Source organism: Balaenoptera physalus (genome assembly GCF_965194825.1).
Source record: "Balaenoptera physalus genome assembly, chromosome: 10".
Lineage (NCBI taxonomy): Eukaryota > Metazoa > Chordata > Mammalia > Artiodactyla > Balaenopteridae > Balaenoptera > Balaenoptera physalus.
This window is the reverse complement of record NC_138889.1, coordinates 63123221-63142697: the sequence shown is the minus strand read 5'-3', so window position 1 is coordinate 63142697 and position 19477 is coordinate 63123221. Positions and strand designations below refer to the sequence as shown.

The 19477-nt window shown below is 39.9% G+C and overlaps 1 protein-coding gene across 2 annotated transcripts in view; it reads right to left on the bottom strand.

The window, feature by feature from the left end:
• NUMA1 (nuclear mitotic apparatus protein 1) overlaps positions 1–19477 on the bottom strand; it is a 74832-nt gene that overhangs the window by 48857 nt on the left and 6498 nt on the right. Inside the window, exon 1 of one of the 2 annotated variants that reach the window (XM_082411352.1) lies at positions 16069–16091. The exons of the other annotated variant lie outside the window; for it this stretch is intronic. The gene's annotated coding sequence lies outside the window, so the exon portion shown is untranslated. Of the gene's footprint in view, positions 1–16068; positions 16092–19477 lie in introns of those variants that run through there. 2 annotated transcript variants of the gene reach the window in all.

Below are 19477 nucleotides of genomic sequence, written 5' to 3'. Positions count from 1 at the left end.
ATTTTTCTCTATAATTCAACCTTTGAAAATATAGTAACTGGGTATTTCTTCAAGCAGATGGCCTGGGTGATGTTCCATAAGTGTAAAGAGGTAGTTAAAAACTCATGGAAGGTGTTTCCAGCAAAACTTGTAGCTTTTGTGTCTTGGCTAAATATTCAAGGGTTAATATAGCCCTGCTGTTCAGTGTCTTTTACTTGAATAGAACTTTTGTATTGTAATTTATTTTTTATTGTGCCTTAAACACTATGTAAATAACCTTCAGTAATAAAGTATTACAATTATTAACAAAAAAAAAAAGAATAATACTTTCTCAAAGGGTTGATATAAGGAATTTACAAGATAGTATGTGTAAAGAAAGTGCTTAGCACAGTACCTGGTACAGAGATGAATGTAGCTACTATTAGAGGCTGAAAATTCATTAGTAAAAAGTTACTTCCTGGGGCTTCCCTGGTGGCGCAGTGGTTGAGAATCTGCCTGCCAATGCAGGGGACACGGGTTCGAGCCCTGGTCTGGGAAGATCCCACATGCCGCGGACCAACTGGGCCCGTGAGCCACAATTACTGAGCCTGCGCGTCTGGAGCCTGTGCTCCGCAACAAGAGAGGCCGCGATGGTGAGAGGCCCGCGCACCGCAATGAAGAGTGGCCCCCACTTGCCACCATTAGAAAAAGCCCTCGCACAGAAACGAAGACCCAACACAGCCATAAATAAATAAATAAATAAAATTTAAAAAAAAACAATGTTGTGTTAGTTTCAAAAAAAAAAAGTTACTTCCTCGTGTGGTCTAGTGTTGTCCAGGCTCTTCTTCCTTCCTGAGGCTTTCTCTTCCTACCTATTCACCTGATTAATTCTAACTTATCCTTCATATCTTAGCTCAAATGTTACTTCCCCATGTAAACTCTCCCTAACCATCTAGATTAGGTCAGGTTCCTACTATGCACAGCACCATACCCTTTCCTTCATAGCACTCATAGTCTCTAATTACATCTTTTTATATTTCATTAGTTTCTCTTTTTCCTATTACCATAAGTTCCATGAACTCACATACTGTGCGCTCACCACTGAATTCTTAGAACTGAAAAAACTCCTGGCACGCAGAAGGTACCTGATAAGCATTTATTGAATGAATAAAAGGTTTCAAATTATGTCATTAAAGTGAACCCTCTTCAGATGCAATCTTTATACAGAAGGCTAGAAATAGAGATTTGGGTCACATTTGTAACAGTGTGACTATAATCAGAAGCGGGTCTATGGTGGGATCACTCTTGCCTCTTAGGCCTGTAAAGGGATGGTGTATTCATTTGCTATTGAAATTGGTTAATCTTAGGCCAAAGCCTCTGCCTTACACAGCTCCAGGAGGCACCAGCCTTAAGAGAGGAAATGAGAGACTTTGGGAGAAATTCCAAATCTTTGGGGATTCCTTTTAGGTCCTCTATGTTATTTCCATTTTGGAGAATTTAACACAAACTAGTGACTACACCAATGTCAACAAAAAAAGGAGATAACACAGGTGGTTAAGAGAATGGATTTGAGGATCAGACAAACTTCTTCATTTTCTCTTCTTACTTGAGGTTCACATCATCTCCTGCTTGGGACTCTACCTCCCTCACCAAAAATGACTAGCAGCTCTGTATGGCTTTTCACCACTGACAGTGTTTTCCATCTACAAAATATTTCACGTGATATCACAACTTCTCCGTGAGGTAGACATTATTGTTTTCATTTTATCAAAAAGAAATGAAGTTCATAAAAGTACCTTACCTAAGGTCACACAACTAAAAAGCAACAGGACCACGATGCAACTCTGATCCTCTGGCTCCAAACCTGGAGCTCTTTCCAGCAGACTCACCCAAGATAATTATGAGCCATCCCGATGTATACTTTCACTGCATTTAAAAAGAAAACAGCACGGGGATAATGACTGGAAGGGCATAATGGGATGCTGCTAATGTTCTATTTCTTGATATAGCACTAGTTACACAGGTGTGTTCACTTTCTGTAAAGTCAGGAGCTATATACTTTATGAACTTTTCTGTTTGTATGTTATACTTTCAAAAGCAAATACCAGGCAAAATTATGATAGAAACTAATCAAAATTCAGAAGCATTAAGTTGGATGCCTCAGGGCTACATACATATTTATCTAACTTCTCAAGGAGCAGCTACATATAGGACCTACCAGTTAAATAACCACAAAATCCTTGCACACTCAAATACCATATCCACCCACTGGGATTAGGAGAAAGGGAACCCCAGGAAGGGGCCAAGAGTATAGTTAATGAAAAAAAAATTGGCACTGAAAAGTAGAACTATCCTATATCATCAATGATAAGATATTTCAATTTCAGAGATAATAAAAATGTGAAAAAATGGCCAATGCCAATTATAAAATGCATTCTAATTTTAGACTGTTAAAATGTAAAAACAACAACAACAAAAGACAGGCTTCCCTGGTGGTGCAGTGGTTAAGAATCTGCCTGCCAATGCAAGGGACACAGGTTTGAGCCCTGGCCGGGGAAGATCCCACATGCCGCGGAGCAACTAAGCTCGTGCTCCACAACTACTGAGCCTGAGCTCTAGAGCCCGCGAGCCACAACTACTGAGCCCACGTGCCACAGCTACTGAAGCCCGTGCACCTAGAGCCTGTGCTCCGCAACAACAGAAGCCACGACAATGAGAAGCCCACGCACTGCAACGAAGAGTAGCCCCTGCTCACCACAACTAGAGAAAGCCTGCGCACAGCAACAAAGACCCAACACGGCCAAAAATAAATAAATAAATAAATAAATAAATTTATTTTAAAAAAAACAACAATAAAAGGCATTTAAAAATAAATGAAATGTAACGTTCTAAAATCTCAAGAGGTGGTTCAACTGTAGAACTGTAGAACCATAAACCTGTGGAACGTTAGGGCTAGGAAGGACCTTGGAGATCAATGTCTCCTGGTACAAGCTCTTCATTTTAGAGGCCCTTGTTTAACAGTTGTTAAATGATCTTATTAAATTAAAACTCACACATCAGAAAATTTAGAACTACAACTACAAAGTTGGTTCCCTTACTCCTGGGTTCTCTTTCCACTACCCAGATACCTCCCCTAAACCCAAGAGAAGATTTACATGATAACTCTATTTTTACTTTCATAATTCTTCATTTCATTAACTCACTAAAAAAAATTAAAGCACCTCTTAAAAATCAATTAAGATGAAAAACTGTTTAGGAAACTTCATTTTTTACTTAGACAAGTTTATCTTCCTTGTTCTCTAAAACCAATGAAGCAATACAAAGTTAGATAAAAAACAAAATTAGTACTCTCTCAGCCTCCAAGTCCTCCCATAAGATATGTTAGCAGATTTTTCCAGGCCCCCAAAAACATAAGCACAAATATATTTTTATATTTAAGAGGTTTTTTTTATTGTTCTCTATTTTTCAAAAACTAGGCTTACATATTAACATTGCTATGCAACTTATTTTTCTCACTTAATAATTGATCATGAACATCCCCCCCAAGGATCAGTAAATAAAATTCTAACTCATACTTTTAAAAAACTGTATAATAATGGTACATATAAAGGATATACCATAATGTGTTCACATATTTTCCTATTGATGGACATGGCTATTTCCAATGTTAGCATTTCAAACAGTGCTGTAATGAATATCCCTGTACATATTTCTTTTTAAATGAAACAAAAAAACTATTTCTACACACACGCTTTCCTTGTTGTCCCACGTTTTGACTGCTTCTTTTCCTATCATCATCCGTGCCTCGCTTGCTCACAGAATTCTTCTCAGGGCCCCGTGTGATAACGGAGAAAAAAGCAATTTGGAGAATGTCAAGATGTGACATGTGATGGTTACTGTTGGTAAATTAGAATTGGCCTGTCTGGCTGCCTCTCCCAGCCACCTGCACACAGTGCCCGCCCACCCCCTCATACATGTGCTCCTTCTTCTGGTCTCAGCAGCTGCTTCCAACTCAACTGACATGGGCAGAGCTGGCTTGGGGAATTAATCCTACTGTGTCACACTCCTGACCCTGACAAGCGCAGACAAGCCCACCAGCAATCCAAACTAGTGCGAAGGAGAGAGAATACATTATCACTATGAAATAATATAATACAGAAGTACACAGAGTAAAATGCAAAACTCCCCATTCACCAAACTTTAGCCCACATTTGCCAATGGCACTCCCCTCCTCAGAGGTACCACTGTTATAAGTTTGCTGTATAACCTTTCAGACTTTTCCTAAGCATGCACACACACACATACATATATATATATATACATGTATGTATAGAGATACACATAGATATGTATACATACATATACGTATGTATACACGTATGTGTGTAGATAGACAAAGAGTGTGTTGTGTGTTTGGTCTACCTACCTGTTGTCATACTGTATACTTTGTTCTGCAACTTGACTTTTTCACTTAAAAATTTTTGACCTGTTTCTTATTAGTATATAATGGATTCCTCATACTTTTAAGAGCTCATGAAAAATGCCACGGTAAGGTTGTGCCACTTTATTTTCTCATTTTGCTATGTTTGAATATTTAGGTTGTTCACAGTGTTTTGTCAGGACAAAGAATGCTGCATCGATAATGCTGGTGAACCTGTTTTTACATACAAGCTAATATTTCTCTAGGAGATGTACCAATAATTGGAATTGATGAAGTCTGTGCATGTTAAATGTTGACAGGTACTCCCAAATTAGCATCCAAAAAGGTATACCAATTTATAGTTCCACCAACAGAGCATAAAAATTCCCTTTTAGACACCCTTCCAACAATAGATGTTATTTTCTATTTTATCAATATAAAGGATAGAAAATAATATACTATTGTTTTAATTTACATTTTCCTGATTTCCAGAAAAGTTAAATATCCATATGTGTAACTAGTCATTCTTATTTTTAATGGAAAGTATTACCATTTTGAATTTAAACAAGAGAACTCAGAGAGGCTAAGGTGACATAGCTAGTAAGTAGCAGACGTCAAAGCTAAATTCTTGAACAACTTCCCATCAAAGCTAGGCCTTCTGACTATCTAAAGTATTTTCCACTACCCAGAGGTCAACAAACTATGGCTTGAGGGCAAGCTGCCCCAATTCTGTAAATCAAGTTTTACTGGAATACAGCCATGCCCATTCATTTATGTATTGTCTATGGCTACTTCAGTTCACCAATGGCAAAGGTGAGTAGTTGCAACTACGCGGCCTGCAAAACGAAAAAGATTTATACCTGGGCCTAAACAAAACAATAACTCACATTTAACACCTAAAGAAAAGTTTCATAATGAGATTAACTCTTGTCCAATTGACTAGAGTGTGGCTATGTTAGACAGTGTTGCTCATTTTAAAATAAATTTATATGCAGTATAGGTCTGGTATATAATATTGAAGAAAAGAATCCAAAACACTCAAAAGAAGTCAAAAGACACTCCTCTACTTCTTGGTTGGGACACTACTCTAAAGAGTTTCCTATGTGCTATTCTTCATTTTCCTTGTCTCTTTAATGTCAACTAATGGGAAACAGATCCGGTTCCTACTGTCCTTCAGTGACTTGGACGAGCAACGTAGCTCCCACTCACACACAATGATAATATGAAAGCAAAGAAAGCCCCACTATTTCTGCTGCTAAACACACCCCCACCACCACATTATAGGGGTCTCTCCTTCCCTTTTGCTTATAGAGAGAAGATTCACCAGGAAGCAGCTAACATTTCCAGTATGTCTAGCCAACTGCTAAGAGCTAGGACCCTGATTTTTGTGGGAAAGGAAAGCCAATTCTCCCTCTCTAGATCCTACCCTTCTGAAGATTCTGGCCACAAAAGTGAGTAATTTCAACTGGGAACTTTAGGCCATTCAGTTCCTGTATGGCAGATGGGGAACGTGCCATCATCCCCATTTTATACATGGGGAATTGAGGGGAACTGACCTTTCATTTCCAAAGGTCATTTTAGCAAATGCGACCTTCATACAGTGACAACCCCACCCACCCCACTTGCTCCTTCCATCCTCTCCCAAATGTTGATTTTATATAGTAATGGCAAAGAAGCTATCATAGTTTCCTGGAGAGATAAGTTAATCTAGGGTTTTGATTGAGAAGTTAATGATTAAAGAAGGAACAGTGCATTTTCTCATGTAAGTAAGCAGGCATTCTTTAAGTGGTTCTCTGGAAAGAAATTTGGCAATACATAACAAGAACCTAAAAAATGTCCATATTATGCTAACTGAAATAAACGTTATGCTAAGTGAAATAAACTAGACACAAAGGGACAAAAATTGTATGATCCCATTTATGAGGTACCTGGAATGGGCAAATTCATAGAGACCGAAAGTAGAATAGAGGCTACCAGGGACTGGGGGAGGAAGGAATGGGAGCTATTGTTCAATGGGTACAGAGATTCTGTTTGGGATGATAAAATGTCCTGAAAATGAACAGCAGTGATGACTGCACAACACTGTAAATATACCTAATGCCACTGAATTGCACACTTAATTGTGAATTTAAATTAAATTGTGAATTTAACACTTTAAAATGGTTAAAATGGTAAATTTTGTTATGTATATTTTACCAAAAAATTTTAAAATGAGACTGCTAAAAAAAACAAAGTTTGTGTTCTTTGATCAAATAATTCCATTCACAGAAATAAAAGTTTAGAAAATTATCTGAACTATAAACAAAGATATATATGTATTAATATAATTATTTATCATTATGAAAAATGAGAAAAACTAAGTAACAATAACTCAAGTAAATTATGATATATCCATATGATTAAGCCTTATGCAGTCATTAAAAATATTCTAAATAATTTTAATGACATGGGGAAATGTTGAATTTTAAAAGCACGATATATAGTGTTAGTGTGGTATGACTGTTTATTTTTTAAACTACATATACAACTGTGTATGTGATACATACACACACACCTGCACAATTGTGAGTGTGAATATGCATGTTATATTTATAAGGAAATATATCAAATAATGTTTATTTGTGAGTTGTGGAATTATGGGTCATTCTTACTTCCTCCCTTAAAAACCTTATTTTTCATGTTTTCTAAACTGTACCATGAAGTACAATCGGGAAAAAAAAATTTAATTTCACATCATTTGACCCAGTAATTCACTTGTAGAGATGTATCATAAGAAAATAATGAAAAATACTGATCAAAACTTATGCATAATAATGTTCATGCAAAGATATACCAGAAATTACTAATAAATTACAAATTAATAAAAACTATTAATAAGTAATTGTTACCTCTGCAGAGTAGGATTAGGATAAAGGGTGACGTGCAAGGGACTTACTTATTATATATATTACTTTTTTTTTTTTAATTTAATTTAATTTAGTTTTATTTATTTATTTATGGCTGTGTTGGGTCTTCGTTTCTGTGCGAGGGCTTTCTCTAATTGCGGCAAGTGGGGGCCACTCTTCATCGCGGTGCGCGGGCCTCCTACTATCACGGCCTCTCTTGTTGCGGAGCACAAGCTCCAGACGCGCAGGCTCAGTAATTGTGGCTCACGGGCCCAGTTGCTCCGCGGCATGTGGGACCTTCCCAGACCAGGGCTCGAACCCGTGTCCCCTGCATTGGCAGGCAGATTCTCAACCACTGCGCCACCAGGGAAGCCCCTATATATTACTTTTATAATTTGTATCTAAGTATTAGAGTATTGTTTAAAATAGAAATATCGCGAGGGCTTCCCTGGTGGTGCAGTGGTTAAGAATCTACCTGCCAATGCAGGGGATACGGGTTCGAGCCCTGGTCCGGGAAGATCCCACATGCTGCGGAGCAACTAAGCCCGTGCGCCACAACTATTGAGCCTGTGCTCTACAGCCCGCGAACCACAACTACTGAGCCCGCATGCCACGACTACTGAAGCCTGCACGCCTAGAGCCTGTGCTCCTCAACAAGAGAAGTCGCCACAATGAGAAGCCCATGCACTGCAACGAAGAGTAGCCCCCGCTCGCCGCAACTAGAGAAAGCCCGTGCGCAGCAACAAAGACCCAATGCAGCCAAAGATAAATAAAATAAATAAATTTATTTAAAAAAAAGAAAAAAAAGAAATATCGCGAATTCCCTGGTGGTCCAGTGATTAGGACTCTGAGCTTTCACTGCAGGGGGCCCAGGTTCTATCAGTAGTCAGGGAACTAAGATGCCACAAGCCGAGAGGCACAACCCAAAAAAAAAAAAAAAGGAATATTTGTAAAGAGCTTCAGCAACATTATAAACATATATGAATTTATATAATGAAAACAATGGGAAATGGGAAAAAAGCAGAAGACAAAATTGTAGGTAATATATGATCTGGACTATGCCACACAGAAACATGCATAGGTAGAAAACATTGAAAGTAAATACTAAAATGGAAATAAGTGATTTTCTCCAGATGGTGGGGTTATAGATGATTTTACTTTTCTTTATACTTTTCTGTATTTTTCATGTTTCCTACAGTGAATATATACTATTTTCAATCAGCTCAAAAAAATGTTTTTGGTTTCCACTGTGTATTCAAAACGATTAGCAGTAGTAAGCAACCCACTAAACAAGACTGTAGGATGTATATGCCTAAGAAAATCTTCATCTTTGGGGAGTGGGGAAAGCTCAGTCTAAAGGGACACTGCTGACTATTTCCTGCCTTCTTGTGTTTGGAGGTGCTTTAGAAAATATAACTAAGGAATCAAGTACATAAACATTAGATGGCTGATAAACTTTATACTTTAAGAACCAAGACCACCACCTTCTCAACCTTGAAATCTAAGACCTTACACTTGAAAAACACTCCAAAACACTCAAGAGCTAACTCCATGAAGAATAAAATCCAAATCCCTTAGCATGACACTTAAATGTTCTTTAAGATCCAACCATCAAACATCTTTTCCAGCCTCATCTCCAGCTCATTCCTCTAAAATATCTTCTATCTCAGGAACACTTTTCCCAGACATGCCAGGCATTTTCCAGGCTCTGTGCCTTTGCCCATGCCGTGACCTCCTCCATAATGCCCTTTCTAAAAAACGAAAAAAGTAAAAAACATTTTTTTAAAAAAGGGAATTCCCTGGTGGTCCAGTGGTTGGGACTCCGCGCTCTCACTGCCGAGGGCCCGGGTTTGAGCCCTGGTGGGCAAACTAGGATCCCACAAGCCACGTGGCACGGTCAAAAAAAAAAAAAAAAAAAAAACCCAAAATGTCCTTTCTTCTGAACTTAAGGAATTCTAATTCACCCTTTACAACCTAGCTCAAATGCTTTCTCCCTTCAGAAGCTCTCCTCGTTCCCCCCAATTCAGGAATAATTGTTGTTTCCTCTATATGCTCCATATTGCTTGTTCCTCTACACACTTTACTTCATTCCTCCTTGGGTCAACGTTAGCTGCATATGCATTTCACTTTACTAATAAGCTCCTGAAGAGCAGAAACCATCTTATTCACCTATCAGCTCCGTTCCAGCACAATGCTTGCACACCGCAGGTGCTAAATAATGCTGCCCAACTGAATGACAGCCAACTGGCCCTAATCTAGAGAATTCTTTCAGTGAGGCAGCCAGTGAAGCCAAACTGTCAAAGAGGACAATCCCTCTACTTTAAAGCCACATACCTAGCAAGAGTGACCAGCAGAAAATGTCATGGGCCTGCCACTTTAAGGGGACTGGCAAGCTGACTGTGTTTACACAATCCTAATTAAAACTAAAGGGCACTGAGGGAAAGAAGAGAAATAGGGAGATTAAGAGGTGTGGATTCTACAGATCACCTCTTCCTCTGTTTAGAGCCCAAATCTCCCAGCCGAGTACATAGCGAGCTCACCAAGCAGCCTATTCTCTCCTTGCTGTCACTGTAGGATCTAAGTATTGAAAAGCAACTGATTAGGTCTCTCCAGCAACTGGCTCTGCTCTTACGCATTTAATTTCTATTGTGGTTACATGGGGCTTTTTCTCTAAATGAATCCCACGCTGCTCCAATCATTAAGAGAATCCCTTTAAAGAGAGGCTTGAAATTAACAACAGCAGGGAACAAAGTCTCTAACCCTTCTAAATCACAATATCCACACTGTCCATTTTGATGAAATTCACCCCCACCTCCTTCAAACAATAGGTCCTACCAGGGAATGACTACCTCTCTCAAGACCAGCATGTCCTGTGATTGTTTTTCAGGAGAAAGCTCCCAGTGCCTGCTTCTCATTAAATAGCTGCTTCACGTTTGATCACTCAGCTGTGACTGCCAGTAGAGAGTATAGTCACTATAATTTAAGGACTAAAAAGGAATTCCACTCCTACCCCCCTAGTCTAATAGTCAAGCAGCTTAGAACAAACAGATAGTTCCCGACCTCAAACTTCCTTTGGCCTACGTGTTTTCAGATCTAGAACTCTTAGTATCTAACTCTTTCAATGAAGAAAAATGAAGGAAACATGGCAGTGAGAAAGAGAATCACAAAGTGACTTAGTGACAGAACCTTTTGATTAGGATGCCTAACACCTTATTTTCTTGACTAGTTATCAACAAGACCACCATTTCCAGGAACAGAGTCCAGGATACTACAGACAGCCTAACTGAAATGCATTCAAGATAGCCCCTCTGCTTTGACCCCCCACCCATCCCCCACCCATCCCCACCCTTCCTCAAACTCAAACTGCTGACGAAAACAAATAAACAAACAACAGACAACAAACCAAGTAAGTTGATACATCATTTCTCCTACAGAAGACTGGAGCTACCAAATCATCTGCTTCAGCCACGCCACCTGGGAATCATCCTGATGGACTATGGTGTGCTGGTGAGCAGTGGCTGCTGCAGCCTGAGGAACTTGTGGCTGTTGAGTCTTCTGGAGCCGGGACTGCAGTGGCTCCTCAGCTACAATGTCCCATAGCAACATGTTCCAACCCTTTTTGACCCTCAGCACATTTGTGATTTGGGAGGACTACCACGAGAAAGGCTAATTTTCTCCACCCACTATCTTGTCACTTTGACCTAGAAGCAGGCATATGCACAGTGAGTATAAAGGAAGTGACACCCTTTTAAACAAACATTTCCAGTCTTGTTGAATCAAGTGAAAACTGTAATCAAAATAGTCTCCTAAGATTTACAAAACACTCCTTTGAGAACTGCCTTTAAAGTCTACTCCATGTGAGACACACACAAAAATTAAATCTTATTATTTTACAGTCCCACCTCATTCTTCACCAAAAAAGATACTGCCTTGCTTGTCTTTGGCTCACAATATCTTCTAGCTGTTTCCAAAAACTGAATCTACCAAGCAAGAGTGAAGATTTGCTACCTCTGAGAATATTCAAAAGATTGGCTTAGGGCTTCCCCGGTGGCACAGTGGTTGAGAATCCGCCTGCCAATGCAGGGGGACACAGGTTTGATCCCTGGTCCGGGAAGATCCCACATGCTGCGGAGCAACTAAGCTTGTGTGCCACAACTACTGAGCCTGCACTCTAAAGCCCGCGAGCCATAACTACTGAGCCCACGTGCCCAACTACTGAGCCTGTGCTCTAGAGCCCGTGAGCCACAACTACTGAGTCCGCGTGCCTAGAGCCCGTGCTCCACAATGAGAGAAGCCACTGCAATGAGAAGCCCGTGCACCGCAACGAAGAGTAGCCCCCGCTCGCCGCAACTAGAGAAAGCCCGCGTGCAGCAACGAAGACCCAACGCAGCCAAAAATAAATAAATAAATAAATAAATAAAATTTAAAAAAAAAAAAAAAGATTGGCTTAGAGGTCAAAAATGTTTTGAGCACTGGCAGCATCACCCGAATAAACGTAAAGGCTGAGAACACAATTACTCTGAGGGGGACAAACTTACAAATACTCTAATTGTCCCAAAATTACAATGAAGGGGACAAGGTATGGGCAATATATGTCACGTGTGTTAAAGACAAACTATTATACTAATTTACAGTTACACATATAATCATAAATTTTGGCTCTGGAAGAAATCTTCTAGATCATATAATCTAAACTGCTCATTTTTACATATAAGAAAACTATAGTCCACTGGGGTTAGGCAGTTTGTCCCTGGTCACACAGCTGGTTAGCAGTAATCAGGACTAGAAACCTAGTCACCCTGCTTCCCAGCATAAGCCACAAACATCCTAATCCATGCACCTCCCCCTTCCTGTTCCTCACTGCTGTCTTTCAAAGGGGAGATAACTCAGGACACTAAAGCACAAGAAGAATGCTTTTGAAACCCAGTTGCTGAGAAATGATAGCTTAAGACCAGGACTTCTCTGCAGTGGCTCCTATGAGTATGAGCCATCGTTTAGTGCCTGGTTCACAAGAGTTCTGGGTAATCTACCTCACAACAAGGGTCAGTGAAACCCCCTAGACTCTCCTCCCACAGCTAGAAGAACATGTTTATTAAACATCTCTGCCCACCTCCTGCAGTAACCTGTTTACTTCAAGTAATTGAAAGAAGGTTACTTAGAAGAACCTGGATCAAGGAAAAAGAAAGTAGTAGAGATCCTGTTCGAGAAAAAGCTGACCTATGAAAAAGCAGAGAAAGGGCAGGAACCATCTTGACTTACCTCCTGGTGAACAGCTTTCTCAGGTTCGGACAAAGTGATCCCTGGCAATCTGGCTTATAATTAGCCTCCACCCAAGGAAGGGGAAAAGGGACAGGAATGCTGTTCATTCCCCCATCCCGCTGCCGACTGTTGGTCAGCTCAGCCTCACATCATCCTGGGCAGCCCCAGCATTTTGTAGATCAGACAGCCACCGGAAGGGAAGCCACGCAGCCTAGTTCAACGGGGTGGGTCAGTGGCAGAGCACGAAGAGTCACTGGGGCAGAAAGTCTGGCCTCCTGTGGCAAGACAGCCAAACCACACCCCAACGTGGTCAGCACTGGGAAGGCTCTGCCGTACTAGGGCTCCAGTCTCTAAAGCAGGAAAGGTCCTTCCTCAGGAGGCTCCATACCACTCACATTTCCGAGTGTGTCCCTCCTGCTCAAAAACCTTCCATGGTTTTCTTCCTAAAGCACCATATCTAAATCCCTTGGCTTAACTTTCCAAGCCCTCCATTATATAGCCTCAAGTCATTTATTCAACCTTATTTCCCACTATTCCACACTGTACACTCTGAACTAATCAAGCCAGTCTTCCCATTTCTCTCTGCATGAGCCAAGCCCTTTCTCATTTCCATGCCTTCAGTTATCCAGCAGTGGTAAATTCAAGCCCCTTCAGGGGTTAGGCAGGTAATAGAAATGAATGTTCCAGTGTGGCACATGGAAAAACTAGTAAGTGTTGCCCCCACCTAAAGGCATTCAAATGTTTTAATTCAAGTATTTATGCAATATTTCACTCTGAGCATCACAATAACATTTTAAAGAGTTACCAATACTCTTTCGAGCTTGCACGTAAAGAAACTTCCCTAAGGTTAGGCAGCTGGCAAAACGCTGAGCACAGTCTCTAGGCCTGTCTGAAACCAAAGCAAGAGCTCTAAACTATTAGGCTTCCCAGCAGTACAAACACCATGAAAGATACAGAACTCTAAACTCTGAAGAGGGAATTCACTTTTCATGATATATAACCTTAGTAGTGGGATGAGAAGTCCAAATAGCAGCTTGTCTAACCATACTCCAACTGCCTCAAATTCTGTCCATCTTCCAAACCCCATCTTCCTACTAAAGTCTCTCCTAGTACCTCCAGGTCCTATTGAATTCCCTCTTCTCTCAATTCTGATGGGGCTTACAGATTAGACAACATAACTGAATGCTAAATTATGTACTGTCATGCAAAACTGAATACTGTTTCCATGTGTTTTCTAGCTTCACTATCAAACTACTGTATTAACCTATCCAGTTCTACCAAAAATGTTTAACCTGTATCTAGTCAAGAGGAAATAGTCATACAAATCCAAATTAAGAGACATTCTGCAAAAAACTAACTTGAACTCTAAAGAATGTCAATGCTATGACAGACAAAAAGGCATTCAAGATTAAGGGATTTAAAAACTGTTCAAAGTTAAAGCAGAATAAAGGCTTGACAAAGTCGTGACAACTAACGCATGCATGATCCTTCAATGGATCCCGAACTGACAAAAAGTCTATGAAAGACATCACTGGAAAAATTAGAGCAATCTGAACAAGCATTGTATACCGGATGTACTGAATTTCTGAGTGTAATTTTATTGTGGTTATGATAGGAAGATATTCTTATTTTTTTAGGAAATACTTGTTGAAATATTTAGGGATGAAGTAACATGATGTTTACATCTAACAGTCAAAAGGTTCAGAAAATGAAGGATAGAGACCAAAAATAGCAAACCGTTAACAATTAGTGAATCTACGTGAGGAATATACAAGCATTTGTTACATTATTCTTGTAAAGTATCTGTAGGTTTGAACAGTTGGGGAGTAGGGAAATCCTGTATTATAGATACACTTGTTAAATACTCAGCTCTGTGAGAGGTATAATAGGCACTCATTATGATTTGCTCACTGCCTAAGGAAACTGGGCTTTGGGGGTCAGCAACCAGACAGAGTCCACTTTGCAGTAGTTCATGAGGGGTACAGTGGCAAACTCTAAGAGAACAAGAGGTTTCCCTCAAACTCACATCGTCACGCCATAGGAAAGACAGAAAAGTAGGCAATCAAAGCTATTGTTACCTCATCCCTCACTGAGACCATCCAGAAGTCAGGCACTTGACAAATGCCCCCTTACAGGGCAGAATGCAGTTGCTACCCACACACAGAACCAAGACCTCGGGTCACACTGTATTCACCTTGCCACAGGGTACCAAAAACTTGACAGCCTGCAAAGCAAGTGTCTCTGGCCAGTCACCAGAAGGCACCCAGGTGGTCAAATAAATAAGCCTGAAATACACTCACAGTCTTCACTCCTCACCAGACAAACCAGTCCTGAGCTGCAATAAGGCAGAAGAAATATGCAAGGCTGAATCACTGGCATTTCCTGCACTGGCTTCAAAGAAACTGGCCCTTAAAGAGGACAGAAAGGACAGCTGACACAGCTGCCAAGAGAGGCCTCAACCCAGAAGCATGCTGTGCAATATGCCCTCTCTCCCTTCTACAGCCACCAGATCATTTTACTTCTGCCAAGTGGTCCCTTATTAGGGTGACTGACTGCCCAAAGGCCAATCCTTAGCCTTGACTCTCTCCTCCCCTCATTGACAGCCAAGATTCTGCCCTTTCCAGACAGCTCCTTCCCCAATTTAGCAGAAAGAATAGTCAAAACTATTCCCCCCAAACCTCCATCAACTGAAGTAAGATCTCCAGAGGTGTAACATTCAGCTTTCTTCTCAAACCTACCATGTTTAGCATTTTTACCAAGGACAGAATGAAAACATGTAAAGTCTGCTTGTTAAACTTTGGAATTATAAACCGTGAAGAAAAGAAAATACAATGTTTTTAGATTTGATCCAGCAAAAAGATCTTAACAGGTTCAATGATACCAAAAATAGCCAATATATAATTTAACAGGACTAAACATAAAGCCCTGCATTTAGAATAAAAGAAATCAACCAAACTAACACGGGATGGTAAGGACCTGGTACAACAGTTCACATTAAAAAGGTTGCCTTTGGGGAGAAAAAAAGGCTGCCTATGGTGGGAAGTGGAGAACAGGCTGTTACTCCATACACTCCCCTGTGAACCATTAATCTGACAGACCTACCCAAAACATCAACGCAGCTCAGGTCACATTAGTAGAAGATGACTCTGTGCCCCACCTCTGAAAAGCAAAGTCAGAGCACATGAGAGAAAGAATGACAACCACCGTGGTGAAGGGTCTGAAAGTCATGTCGTGGCAAATGTGAGGGAGTACAGATGTTATGCCACAGAAAACATGAAAACTTTTTTCAAACATATGCATGCTTGTCATGTAGACAAGGAGAAAGACTTACGTGTCCCCTTGCAAGAAGCCAAAACCAGAACTAGTGAGTAGAAGTTAAAGGAGGACAGATTTTGGTTTGATGTAGGGAAGAACTTTCAGCACAATAAAGAAGTTAAGAATGTGCATTATGGAACCCAGAATGCTTGGATTAGAACACCAACTCTACCACTTACAAACTGTATGGCTTTGGGTAGATTAATTTATAGTAGTAATAATAGTACTTACCTCATAGAACTTTGGGAGGCAGTTCATGTAAAGTGCTTACAACAGTGCTTGGCTCATAGTATACGCTGAAAAAAAAGAAAGTCATCTATCGCTATTACTGACTATTGCTATAATGGACCAGATAACCCGAAAATCTTCCTACTAAATATGCCTGGAAATGCTTAGAAAAATATAATAAAAATCCTTTTAGACTTGCTAGTTACTTTCTCTCAGCTCCACACCTACCCTGTTATGGTCTGCTCTGTGATGCTGGGGCTTGGACTCCACCAATACTATCTCACCTTTGCCAGCGGGCTCCCAGTTAGGTTCTGTCTACAGGGGGTGCTAAAGGGAAAATGGAAGGCAGGAAGAGGCTGCAAGGGACTTCCTTCTTCCTGTGGCTCGCTGTTTCTTGACAACAGCAGTTGATTCTTCCCTGCTTCTTTCTAAACTCCCTCTCAGAGGCACCAGCACCAGCAGGGCAGGGCTCAACCAAACCCGGCTCCTCCAGGGCCCTCCTGTGAGCTCCTGAGAAACCAGCAACACCCTCTCCTCAGAGAATCAGGGTGCATGCAGTTCCATCGGATCCCTCCAGAATTCTAGGTTCTGACAACCCCTACCTTCTTCCCTTTGTTTTTCAGTCCTGGATGAGGCAGCTGCTTAATGCAGTTATTATATCAAAGTTACTTTAAGACTCCCTTTTTGCTCTTTCAGCCCTCCAACAAAGGTTTAAACTAAACCCCTTTACTGAATTCACTCTATTAAAATCTGTGTGTGGTTTCTATTTTCCTGATAGGATCCTAACTGACACTAGATAAACTGAACTCACAAGAAAGTAGGAGAAATCCCAGGAAACAGAAACAAAGAAGCTGAAAATTGGATTAGTGAGGCATAGCTGTCCCAGCAATGTAAGGAATTCGTGACCTCCTCATAGTCCAGGAGATCTTGAGCCCATAAAAAACAAATGAGATCTCTGTATAAAGGCTGGAATCCTCAGTAAAAAAGACAGACTAGGAAAAAAAAAAAATCTGTCCACAGGGAAATAAGGGAGGTTGCCTTGCTCATCTAGTAAAGTGGGAGGAAAAAAACTTTCTAGGAATTAATAACCATAGGTGCACACAAGAGGTGGATTTGGAGTTAAAAATTTATACTAAGTCTGTGGCCTGGAAATCTACAAGTACAGAAAAATTACAGACATTTTACTCCCAGGTTGGGAACAGCCTTGAGTTCCCAGCAGGAGCAAATACAAAGTTGCTGCAGGAGATACACAAATGGCCAAAAGATGCTCAACATCATCAGGAAAATGCAAATTAAAACCACAATAACACTACACCTCCATGAGAACGGCTAAAATTAAAAAGACTGACAATACCAAGTGCTGGTAAGAATATAAAGAAACCAGAGCTCTCAGATACTGCAATGGGAATACAAAACAGTACAGCCACTTTGGAAAACTGGTAATTTCTTAAAAATTTAAAGATAACTTGCCATATGACCCAGCCATATCACTCCAAAGAGTCAAGAAAATACATGTCCACTCAAAGATTTGTACATGAATGCTCACAACAATTTTATCACAATAGCCAAAAACTGGAAACAACCCAAATGTCCATCAACAGTAAATGACAAACAAAATGGTATGATATAGTCATGTAAGAGAATACTACTTAGGAACAGAAAGTAACAAATTACTGATATATGTACTAAATAGATAAATTTCAAATGCATTACACTGCCTGAAAGAAAGCAGACACAAAGGTACACTCTGTATAATTTGACTTAGATAAAATTCTAGAAAATACAAATTAATCTATAGTGGTTCCTGGGGCCAAGGTAAAGGGAAAGATGAACTGTAAAGAGGCATAAGGAAACTTTTGGGAGTGATGGGAATGCTCTGTATCTTGATTGGGGCAGCTTTTTGTAAGTGTATAAATCTGTAAAAACTCTTTTTACTTTAAATAAAGCATATTATAAATACATAAATTACAATTAAGCAAAGCTGATAAAAATAAAAAAGCTGTTCTTGAGAGAACTGACCTCAACTCAAGCTACATAAGGCTATCATAGATGATACTCCTTTGAATATGAGCTCACAATCCAAAATTATAAAATACTTGAGGAAACAATCCATCATGACAAAGAGTCATTAAAACAAACGGCAGGATTATACCCGAAAAGCTTCAGAAAATTGAACAGACACATTAAGTTAAATTTATTTAAAATTAATATAGATGAATTGAAAACACAAGACAAAAACAAGATACCATGAAAAACAAAGAGGCAGATTTGAAAATAAACCGAAGAGTACCTGAGGAAATGAAAAACTTAGCTAATGAAAATAAGAATTCAAAAAGTAAATTAGGGGCTTCCCTGGTGACACAGTGGTTAAGAATCTGCCTGCCAATGCAGGGGACATGGGTTTGATCCCTGGTCCGGGAAGATCCCACATGCCACGGAGCAACTAAACCCACGCGCCACAACTACTGAGCCTGCACTCTAGAGCCCGTGAGCCACAACTACCGAAGCCCGTGTGCCTAGAGCCCATGCTCCAAAACAAGAGAAGCCACCACAACGAGAAGCCTGCGCAACGCAACGAAGAGTAGCCCCCACTTGCCGCAACTAGAGAAAGCCCACGGGCAGCAATGCAGCCAAAAATAAATAAATAAATATTTAAATTTATATATTAAAAAAAGTAAATTAGTTCTAGCTTAAGAGTAATTAGTATGCTAGGAGATAGATTTAAGGAAATTATCTAGAGGTAACACAGAAAGATAGAGACAGAAATCATGAAGAAAAGAATAAGAGATGTGGAGGACAGAATTAACAATAGAAGGTTCAAGGTAAGTTAAATATGAGATCAGGGAGAGGCACTATTTAAAGAGGTATATGCCAATAAAATGGACAACCTAAGAGAAATGGACAAATTCTTAGAAATGTACAATCTCCCAAGACTGAATCAGGAAGAAATAGAAAATATAAATAGACCAATTACCAGTAATAAAATTGAATCAGCAATTTAAAAAAACTGCCAATAAACAAAAGTGCAGGACCAGACGACTTCACAGGTGAATTCTACCAAACATTTAAAGAAGAGTTAACACCTATTCTTCTCAAACTATTCCAAAAACATTACAGAGAAAGGAATGCTTCCAAACATTTTCAAGGCCAGCATCACCACAACACCAAAACCAGACAAAGATATCACAAAGAAAGAAAATTACAGGCCAATATCACTTTATAGTTGTGAAAATCCTCAACAAAATATTAGCAAACCAAATTCAACAACACATTAAAAGGATCGTGCACCATGATCAAGTGGGATTTATCCCAGGGATGCAAAGATGGTTCAACATCCACAAATCAATCAGTGTGATACACCACATTAACAAACTGAAGAATAAAAATCATCTAAATGAATGCATTAAACGCT